We start from the raw sequence: 10809 nt of genomic DNA on the forward strand, positions 1-10809 counted from the left end.
CCCTATGTGTTTTGGATGGAGACTCCCCTTCAAGGTGGGGTTTCTAAGGGCTTGCCTTCTGAGGCCTCCCCAGTGTGGGCTTCCACCCTCTGGAGCATAGGTATCTGAAGTAGCAAGGGAGGTACTTCTCCATCATGGGAGAGGCAGATTTGACCACCCTCCTGGCAGGGGTACCACTCAGAATTTCTCCTCAATGCGAGAGGGTATGTTTGGGCCATCCCTCCATATCTCAGGGTTCCCTCCCTAGTGCTGGGGTATGGGAGGCTCCTCTATGCAGGGAGGCAGGGGTAAGGGGAGAGAGGCAAAGGGAGTGGTGTGGGATCCCAAAGTAGCACAGGGGTGGTGGGGTCTTACTTCCTAGTTCTAGGTTTGGGGAAGGACCCTTCTCTGGGGCACACAGAAAGTAGCACCCAGGGCAGGACCTTCTCTCTCGAGTAAGGGGGTAAGAGTTTTATCAGGGTTTTAAAGGTAGCACTGGGGTCACCCTCCTCAACATGGGGGTGGGGCCCTCTGGAGCACTGGGTTCCTAAACTGTTACCTGCAAGATGATGATGAGATCTCAGTTCTTGTCTTCTTGAAGGAAAGATCTCAATCAGGAGACAAAATGCAGCAAAGCATGCAAGAATTTATAGGCCACAGCAAAAACACACATAGGACAGTGAAACAAGGAAGGGCTTATAGTGGTTCTCAACCTTCTGGCCCTTTAAATACAGTTCCTCAAGTTGTGACCCAACCATAAAATTATTTTCATTGCTACTTCATAACTGTAATGTTGCTACTGTTATGAATCATAATGTAAATATCTGATATGCAGGATGGTCTTAGGTGACCCCTGTGAAAGGGGTGAAAGGGTCGTTCGACCGCCAAAGGGGTCGTGACCCACAGGTTGAGAACCGCTGGCTTAGAAGAAGCACCAGGAGCCTAGGCTGGGCTGCGTTGGCTCACTGGGAAGTTATAAAAAAGAGGCTTTGGAGACAGGTTTAGGGTGTTAGCCCGGGACGAGCTGCTGTTGCCCATTGCACCCCTGGTTGCAAGTCTCCTGGGGTCCCATAGAGTTTAAGAGATGCATGTCTGTGGAGGAAGGAGAGTGGAAAGGGAATGGCAAGGGCATGCTTGCTGGAGGGAGAGGTTGCTAGGTCTTTTTTGTTGAGAATATTTAACTCTCTCTTGCAGGTGGGAATCTTAGGGGAGGTCTTAGGAACAGTCTTGATAGAATCTGCATCAGCTTTCCAGGCATGCTCTTTCAAGGTCATGGTCTCTACTGATTGGTCAGCGCCAGGGCAGGAGATCATTAGTCAATGCAACTGGTCCTAAGGCAGCCATAGCGTCACTTGTCTAGTTTTGCTGATTTTCTGAGACTGTAGCTGAAATACAACTGAAGCCTAAATGTTATCTTTAGTGAGGAAAAGGTCAGGTGTCCAAACTGCCTGATTAGGGGAGAAAAGGTTACCCTCGGGTGAAGTCCTTCCTTTCCCAGTTTTGCCCCTTGCTAGACACCCAGGGCTTTCTGCCCTGGTGACCTTCTGTACCTGGCCCATTATCCTTGCTCTGCTTTATCTGTTTAACTGCCTATTACAAAAGTTATGTGGGAGGCACCTTCCCCAGCTCACCCTCATACCTTCCCCAGGTCATCGTCCCCAGCATGGGGCAGCAGGGGCAGGGGTTGCTCCTGAGTGCAAGGCTTCCAAAGTAGTGAGGGGTGGGGGGAGGGCAGTTCCCTAGCTGTGGTGTGGTAAAAACCCTGCCTCAGGGGCATAGGGTTCCCAAAGTAGGGTGGTGGGTTCCTTCCCCATGGAGGGGTGGCAGGGGCTCTCTAGAAAGCACAGGGTTCTCTTCTCTGAAGGGGAGATGGGGACCCAACCCTCAACCATGGCCCAGGGCTCCTTCCATGGCCCAGGGCTCCCTCTGTGGCCAGCAAGGATACCTCCGTGGCCATTACTGGTTAGAATCTCTCTCTGGGGCTCCCTTGGTGGCAAGTTGGCAGGGGGTGGCCCTCTGACTTGTCAATTTGCCATAGTAGTGGGGGAGGGCTTTTACTTCAGGGCAAGGGGGAAAGAGGGGATGGGGCAGGGGCCCACTCTCCTGGTGCTAGGCTCCCAAAGTAGCTCTGGGGACACCCTCTCCTGTGAGGGGAAGCATGGGCCCCCTTTTTGGAGCATGGTGTTCCCAAAGTAGTCTGGGGTCTCCTTCCTCATGGCAAGGGGCAGAGTCCCCCTCTGGGCATAGGGTTCCCAAAGTAGCAAGGTGGGACTTCCTCCCCTTGTAGTGGAGTGGGAGCCACACCTATGGATCACAGGTACCCTCCCAGGAGGCACCTTTCCCAAAATGGAAACTCTCTCCCCATGGCTTGGGATTTCTAAAGTAGGGGGTACCCTTCCCAGTAGGGGAGGGGGGAAGGATGCTATCTGGACTGTTGAATTTTCCACAGTATGGGAGGCAGGGACCCCCTTCTGGAAGTCCAGTTTCCTAAAATAGCCCAGGTGGCTCAGCGGAGGTGTGGGAGCGGTGCTTATCCTACATGGCATATGGTTCCCAAAGCAGTCTTGGGGGCTTCCTCCCCGGCACAGCGGTGAGGGAGGAGAAGGGGGAGGAAGAGGAACCTTCCTCTAAGGTCCTGGCCTCTATGGGCTGGAATTCCCTCCATAGCCAAGGTGCCTCCCTCCCCAGGGTGTGAGCTCAGCTCCCCTTCTTGCCCCAGGGCTCCCTCCTTGTCCAGGGGTTTTTCTCCCCAGTGAGGGGAGAGAGTTGGGATTACCAGGGTACAGGGGCATTCTCTCCATGGCCCTGGGAACCTCTGTAGTGAGAAGGGCTCCGTCCACAGTGAAATGCAGTGAAGGGTGCCTTCCATAGCACAGGGCTCCCTCCTATGAAGGAGGGCTCCTTCCCCAAAATGGAGGCAGGAATCCCCCTATATGACCTGAGGGTCCCTCAATGGCCTGGGCATCTTCCTGGCCAGCACTAGGTGGGAGTACCCCCTCCATAGCCCAATACTCCCTCCCCAGTGTAAATATTGGGGCCCAATTTTGTGGTCCAGAACTCCCTCATGGCCAGGGAAACTCCCTGTCTAGCAAAAGGAAAGGAGGCATTGTTTCAATGGCCTAGAACTCCACCCTGCCGGAAGCCAATTCCAGCATGTCAGCAAGGGCTGAATCATCTGGAGTGGCAAGGGCATTTCTCCAAACCTGAAAAGGATGATTGCTTGCTGCCAGACAGCTCAGGGCATCTTAATCTACATGTTATTGCCTCCTACTGGCCAAACACCTGAACAGCCAGAGGCATTTCCTCAAATCTGTCAATGGACTGTGTATACCCTTTGAAGTGTATATCTCCACCTTGCCTTAGGACAATGTGTGTTAATAAATAGCAAGGGGTCCTGAGACAAGGAAAACTTAGTTTCTTTAGCTAGGCTCCTCTGACTCCCCAAATGCCTTTCAAAATTATGCTTTGTCTCTGGACTCTTTATTAAGTTATACACAGCTCTTCTCCAGATTGCTGAACCCTTCCAGATGCTTGATCAAGAACCCCGGCACCACCCCCTAGGGACAAGGATTCCCGCCCCATGGAGGGGTGGCAGGAGCTCTCTAGAAAGCACAGGGTTCTCTCCTCTGGAGGGGAGATGGGAACACACCACAACTATGGCCCAGGGCTCCTTCCATGGCCCATGGCTCCCTTCAAGGCCAACAAGGATACCTCCTCATTACTGGCCAGAACCTCTCTCTGGGGCTCCCTCCATGGCTTGGGTCTCCCTTGGTGGTCAGGGATCTTCCTTCCCAGTGGGGGAGGGGAGCTTATGCCTGTGCTCAGTGGCCTGGGGCTCCCTCTGTGATCAGCTTGGGGGATCCTTCCATAGTCAGAGGCTACCTCCATTACCTGGGGCTCCCTCCCCTGTGTTAGATGGCAGGGGCCCCTTTCCATAGACTGGGGCTTCCTTTATGTTTAGGGGAACCCTCCTCATTTCTAGGGGGTGGGGGCAATCCTCCATGGCCTGGGGCACCTTCATGGCCAGAGTGGTTTCCCCCCAGTGCAGAGCAGCAAGGAACCTCCATGTCCAGGGGCTCCCTCTGTGGCTCAGGACTCCCTTTGTGGCCTGAGCTCCCTTCATAGGCATGGAGGCTCCCTCCCCAGCACAGGGGGATGGGGCCCCCTCCATAACACAAGCCTCTTATGAGGCCAGGGGATCCTTCCCTAGCATGGGGGGGGGGAGTCAGGGGCCCCCACATTCCATAGACTTCCTCCACAGCAGGACAGGAAGGTGCCCTCCCTCCTTACCCCAGGGCTTTCTTCATGGACAGGGAAACTTCTTCCCCAGTGGGTGGATTGGAGCACATCCTTTGTGGCATGGGACTCCTTCCATGCCTGGGGCTTCCTCAGTGGCTAAGGAGGCTCCTTGTCCATTATGGAGGACCCCCATCTGTGTCGCAAGGCTTCCATCAAGGCCAGGGGCTCCCTCCATTGTCAGGGGTGCCTTCCCCTGCAAGGGTGGATAGTGAATCCCTTTGTGGTTGCAGCTCCCTCCATGGCCCTCCACTATCTCTGTGGGTTGGGCCTCTTTCCATGGTCAGGGGAGCTCACTCCCCATTGTGGGTAGCAGCGTCCAGGGGCCCTCCTCAATGGCCTTCATGGTCCAGAATTTCCTCCTGGGCTGGGGCTCTCTCCATGGCCAAGAGGGCTCCCTCCCCAGCACAGGGAGTAGGAGATCACCTCCCTGGACCAAGGCTCCTTCCTTGGCCCTGAGCTCTCTCTGTGGTGAGTGAGGCAAGGGGGAGGGGGAGCTCCTTCCCTGGTGCGACGGGGAGGGGATCAGGGACTTTCCCTCTTGTTGCCCAAGGGTCCTCCCATAGAGAGAAGGTCTCACTCCCCAGTGAAGGAGGGCAGAGCCCCCCCTCCATGGCTGAGAGCTCCCTTAATTAACTCTGTACTAACACTGTCTTTCTCCCCTTGTTCCAAGAGTGTCTCTTATTCATCTAAATCAGTAGTTCTCAACCTTGGCTGCACATTAGAATCACCTGGGAATCTTTTTAAAATCCTGATTTCTGGGCCTCATCCTCCAGAAATTCTGTTTCTTTGTTATGGGTTGGGGCCACAACATTAGTAACAAAGAAACAGAATTTCCGGAGGATGAGACCCAGAAATTAGGATTTTAAAAACATTCTCAGGTGATTCTAATGTGCAGCCAAGGTTGAGAACCACTGCTCTAGACCATTCCAAATACAAGCCAAGAGAGGCTGAGTCCTTCCACCTGACCCCTACCTAATCCTGCAGTTTCATTTTTTGCCTCCTCTCCTCCCTAGCAGGAGAGCAGGGAACTTTCTTGGTTGGGCACCGAGATGGTCTTTTTTCAGGAATACACAAACAAAACTTTGGTATATAATAGATACCACCAAACAGTAAATAGTGGAAAGGTGGCATAGGGGAGGACTTTGCTTTCTGGACCTTGGCCCATGGGGATGACTTTGTCAGTTAAAAACAGCATGGAGCAAGGCCAGTGAGAATGGGGGTAGGAGCATAGGGGTAGGAACCCATGGGGTGTGAGTGCCTCTGGGGCAGCCTAGGATGGTAGTGGGTGGAAGACCTTTAGGATATAAGCATGGTTCCTGCCTGGAGAAAGGGAACTCAGTATGAGGGTAACATTTGCTCATTCATTCCACAACTATTCTTTAAGCATCTCTTATGTCCAGCACTATGCTAGTTACAGTATACAAAAGTTAGAAAGAGATATGTGGTTACTATTCTCATGGAGCTGACATTGGAGAGCAGAGGACAAAAACAATCAGAAAGTAAAATACATAATTATAAATTGCAATATGAAAAATGGAAATTGGGAGGGCGCTGAGATTGAGAATAACAAGGAGGAAGGCACTACTTTAGATATGGTGGATCAGGAAAGAAAGTGCTGAGAAAGTATTTTTCCTGAGGCTGAGGCAGTGAATTATGGGAGGTTCCCCTGGCCAGAATCCCTTTCCCTCTTTTTTGTACAGCCTTCTAGTTCCCTTCTCTATTCTTGAACCACATGGACTCCTGGAGAGGATATGATATCCAGATCTGGTCAATCAGGGCACCCCATTCTACCCTGGCCATAGTGATGGGCACAAGACCCAAATCAGGGGAAGGGCAGTCAGGCTAAAATCTTTGCCTGGGCCTTTGGACAAGAAGCATATCCCTTTTTGTCTGAGGATGCTAAATGAGGGTTTAAGCCTTGAACAACCAGGGGTGGTCACATAGAAATAGCTTGCTGAGACTAGAGCCAACCCCAACAAAAGCAAAGCTAACAAATGGAGAGAGAGAGAGAGAGAGAGAGAGAGAGAGAGAGAGAATGAGAAAGGGATGGAAGGATCTTTTGAGCAAGCCTTTTGAAGGGAGGGAAGAGGAAGAGAAATATTAGCATTCCCCCAAACTTTCTTCAAAATCATCCTCTTTCACAGTCTCTTCTCTGCCCTAAACTCTATATAAAGCTGGAGGTAAGTCCTGGGTCACAGTGCAAGGCATATTTGGAGCCCTGTCTTAGTAGGTTCTACAAGCACAGGGAGTTTCCTAAGGTATTTTTTATCTTCACCTTTGGGCATTAGCCAAAACTCTGAGATAACAGAAAAATCCCATTTCACATTATATTACATGAGTATTGGCCCTTTTTACAAATGAGGAAAATGATTCTCAAAAAGCAGTTAACTTGCCAAGAACACACAGCTGGTGAAGGACAGAGCTGAATTCACACCCAGGTTTATCCCTCTTCCTACTATTCCAGGCTAGGGTGTTGTGTGGTTCAGCATGCAGAGCCAACAAGGTGGAGGACAGGGGAGACACAAGCCTACATGGAGCCAGGTGGTTCCTGGCTTTGGAACCACAAGCAGCTTGACCACAGCAGCTTGGAATTCAGAGCCCTAGATAGCTCCAGTGTACTGGGGCCAGTGCAGTCCATTATTCAGAGGAAGTAGCATTTATGGGGTCTGGAGGGTGCAGCAGGGTCTAGAGTTAGCACCACAGGCTGTATGCCATATGCCACTGTGTTCCGGGTACCAAGCTAGGCACTTCTCTGTTACTGTTTTTTATCCATTCAGGAAAGTGACCAACAGCCAGAGCTCATGAGAGTTGCTGATAAAATCCTTCTTATCCTTTTATGGGTCAGGACTTACCCCCAGGATAGGGTGAGGCTGAGGCTGGCCAGCAGCGAGTCCTAGCTGTTAGGAGCAGAGGAAGGCAGTGTCAGGAGCCAGGCCCAGAACCCACTTGCATTTCAGCCTGGCCCTGGCCCAGCTTCCTCATACCTCTTCAGAATCCTCACCTGCCTCTGTGTCTCTAGCTCTACACTTCACACCTATCCACCACAGCTGCCATTGTTTTTCTGATTATTCCCTGTTTTGCTGCCAAATTCAGAAAATGTGTTTTATAACGGCAATTTTTATCTACAAAGGATCTTTGAAACTTCTTGACCTGGCATTTAAAGTAGTTCAAAAATGTGGCCCTACTACTAGTAAACTTTTTCAGCTTTTTTCTCCTTTCTTTCAGATGTGGATCCCACAGATGTCAAATAGTGTTTGCTCATTCCTGATACCACACTTTGGCTCAGGCTGTTTCTCTGCTATTCCTGCCTCCCCTCTCCATCTTAATAAAGTTAATAAAACAACTCAGTCAGTCAACCTTTCATTCATCAGATATTTTAGGCATCTCACCCTATGCTGGCCATTCCTAGACAGCTTCGCTGACCTGCACGGGGGAGACACAAGCCTACATGGAGCCAGGTGGTTCCTGGCTTTGGAACCACAAGCAGCTTGACCACAGCAGCTTGGAATTCAGAGCCCTAAAAAGCTCCATCCCTTATACTATTATATCTTCATCCCTCACGTATTAACCTCCTACATGAGACCTTACCCTTCTTCTCCTGCTCCATCCAACTATAAATCATTTAAGAGCAGAATCTATTTTCCCAACTCACAACTTCACAGTGCACTTTTTGTGGCAGGAGTTAATATGCGTGAGTCACTTAAATGGGACAAACACAGGCTCTGGTTTGGCTAAGGTGGATGGGAGATTCTGAGCAGGTATAAACTATTATCACCATTGTTTCCCTTGCAGGAAGGTTGTGTGTTGGGGACAGAGGGAGATGATTGTGTATTTTGAAGCCCCTTGGCCACAAGAGCTAAGCTGAGAAAAGGCAGCGTGAGCCCCACACCCCCCCCAACCCCCCATGACACTTATATGCCAGCCCAGGGATGTGGGTGAGATGCTCCTATGCTCCTCTATTTCTGCCAATGTCTAAGGAGAGACTAGAGCTCTTCTTTAGCCCAAGGCTGCCTGTGAGGAGTCAGCAGACTTGACTTCACTTGGCTGTTTTACAGCCTGACAGTCCCCAAGACTCCAGGCTGTCTCCAGGGACTTGGGGAGGAGAGTTTTAGGGGGCATTTTATCATCAAGGGTTATCTGTGATGGTGAGAAGAAGCAGAAGCCTCATTGTCCAGAGAGGAAGTCAGGTTTCACCCAGGGGAAGGGACTTACCTAAGGTCATTTTTATAGTCCTGTAGATTTTGGAGACAGAGAAGGTTGAATCCCCAGATCTACCACTTACTAGCTATAAGACCTGGAGCAAATCACAATCCAAGATTTATTTTCTGTAAATGTTATTGAAGGGTTACAATTCTAACATTTTAGAGCTGTGAGAACTAGAGAGAATAATGTATATTTATTCCTGAGTAGCAGCTCAGGCATGTAGTCCATTCTCCCCACCCAGAGTGATGTAGACACTCACTCCTCAACATCCTGGACTACTCACAAGAAAGAGTTTCTGTTTCTCAGATGACAAAACTGCCAAAGGTTTTAGGAAAGAATCAGGTCATCTTTGGGCATGGGGCAACAGGTGACAAACCTAAGATCCTGCCAGTCAGGAGACTGATCCAAAGAGATGAGTGGCTTGGGACCTGGGCCAACCTTCCCAACCCTTCCTTTCCTTCATTTGTTCATTCATTCCACAGATCGGGATAGAGAGTCTACTCAAGAACAATAAGACAGGACTAAGACGAATTGCTCCCCACCTGAAATGCTCACAATCTAGTGAGTAAAGAGACAAAATAAGGAGACACCATCAGAGTGGAAATTACTGCTGGAGTCATGTGCACAAAGCAGGAGAACACTGTGGAAATGGAGTGCTAAATGCTTAAACTTCCTCATTTTCTTATTTTAATTGCAGAGCATGTTATAATTTTATAACCCGCTACTTTTATTTGGTACTAGTGGCCTAGTGCATGAAATTCGTGCATGGGGGGGAGGTGTCCCTCAGCCCAGCCTGCACCCTCTCCAATCTCGGACCCCTTGGGGGATGCCCAACTAAACCAACAGTCGAATATCCCTCTCACAATCCAGGACCACTGGCTCCTAACCGCTCACCTGCCTGCCTGATTGCCCCTAACCACTCTCCCTGCTGGCCTGATTGCCCCCAAATGCCCCTCCACCAGACTGCTTGCCTCAACTGACCCCCCACCAGCCTGCTCGCCCCCACTGCCCCCTGCCAGCCTGCTTGCCCCCAACTGCCCCCCACTACTGGCCTGCTTGCCCCCAACAGCCCCCCTACTGGCCTGATCACCCCCAACTGCCCTCCCCTCCTGGCCATCTTGTGACAATGTGGGGGCGGCCATCTTGTGGCAGCCATCTTGTGATGATGTGGGCAGCCATCTTGTGACAACATGGGCAGCCATATTGTGACTATGTGGGGGCAGCCATCTTGTGATGATGTGGGGGTGGCCATCTTGTGATGACATGGGGGTGGCCATCTTGTGAAGACATGAGGGAGGCCATTATGCGCCTACTGGTCTGATTGCCCCCAACTGCCCTCCCCTGCCAGCCTGATTGCCCCTAACTGCCTCTGCCTCGGCCCTGCCACCATGGCTTTGTCTGGAAGGACATCCGGAAGGTCTCCGGAAGGTTTCCTGGTATAATTAGCATATTACCCTTTTATTAGTATAGATTAGGTCATAAACATTTTCTCCATGTTATTATTAAGCTCTTTAAGTATTTTCAATGGCTGCTGCATAATTTCAGTAGAACAATGCTATAATTTAATTAGGTTTAGACATTTAGCTTGCTTTTAGACATGTTTTTTCCTATCCTATCTAATAAAAGAGAAACATGGTAATTAGCCATACCTCCATTACCCTTCCCATTGGCTAATCAGGGTGATATTCAAATTAACTGCCAGCCAAGATGGCGGCCGGCAGCCAGGCAGCTTGAAGCTAATGGGAGGCTTGCTTGCTCCAGTGACGGAGGAAGCCAACGTTCCCCGCCTGCTGCTGCCGGCCTCTAAGCTTGCAGTTTGAAACATTGTTACAAATATAGAAGCTAAACAAAACCCCAGTAACCTGCTTTCAGCCAGCCGGGATCTCAGAGCTGGAGTTGAAACAGTGTTTCGATTATAGAACCCATACAAACAAGATACCTGCTTTCAGCAGCTGAGGCCTCAGAGCTAAAGCTGGCCCAGAATAAAAAAGAAAAAGAAAAAAAGGAGCGGTTGGGAGCTTCAGTCACCCGCCAGCCTGAAAATGGCCCTCAGCCCCTCACCCAGACTGGCCAGGCATCCCAGTGGGGACCCCCACCCTGAAGGGGGTGTGACCAGCTGCAAACAGCCATCAGCCCCTCACCCAGGCTGACCAGGCACCCAAGCGGGACCCCCACCCTGATCCAGGACACCCTAGGCTGACCAACCCAAGCGGGACCCCCACCCTGATCCAGGACACCCTTCAGGGCAAACCAGCCGGCCCCCACCTGTGCACCAGGCCTCTACTATATATAGTAAAAGGGTAATATGCCTCCCAGCACCGGGATCAG

This window comes from Myotis brandtii, unplaced genomic scaffold, assembly GCF_000412655.1.
Source record: "Myotis brandtii unplaced genomic scaffold, ASM41265v1 scaffold205, whole genome shotgun sequence".
Taxonomy (NCBI): domain Eukaryota; kingdom Metazoa; phylum Chordata; class Mammalia; order Chiroptera; family Vespertilionidae; genus Myotis; species Myotis brandtii.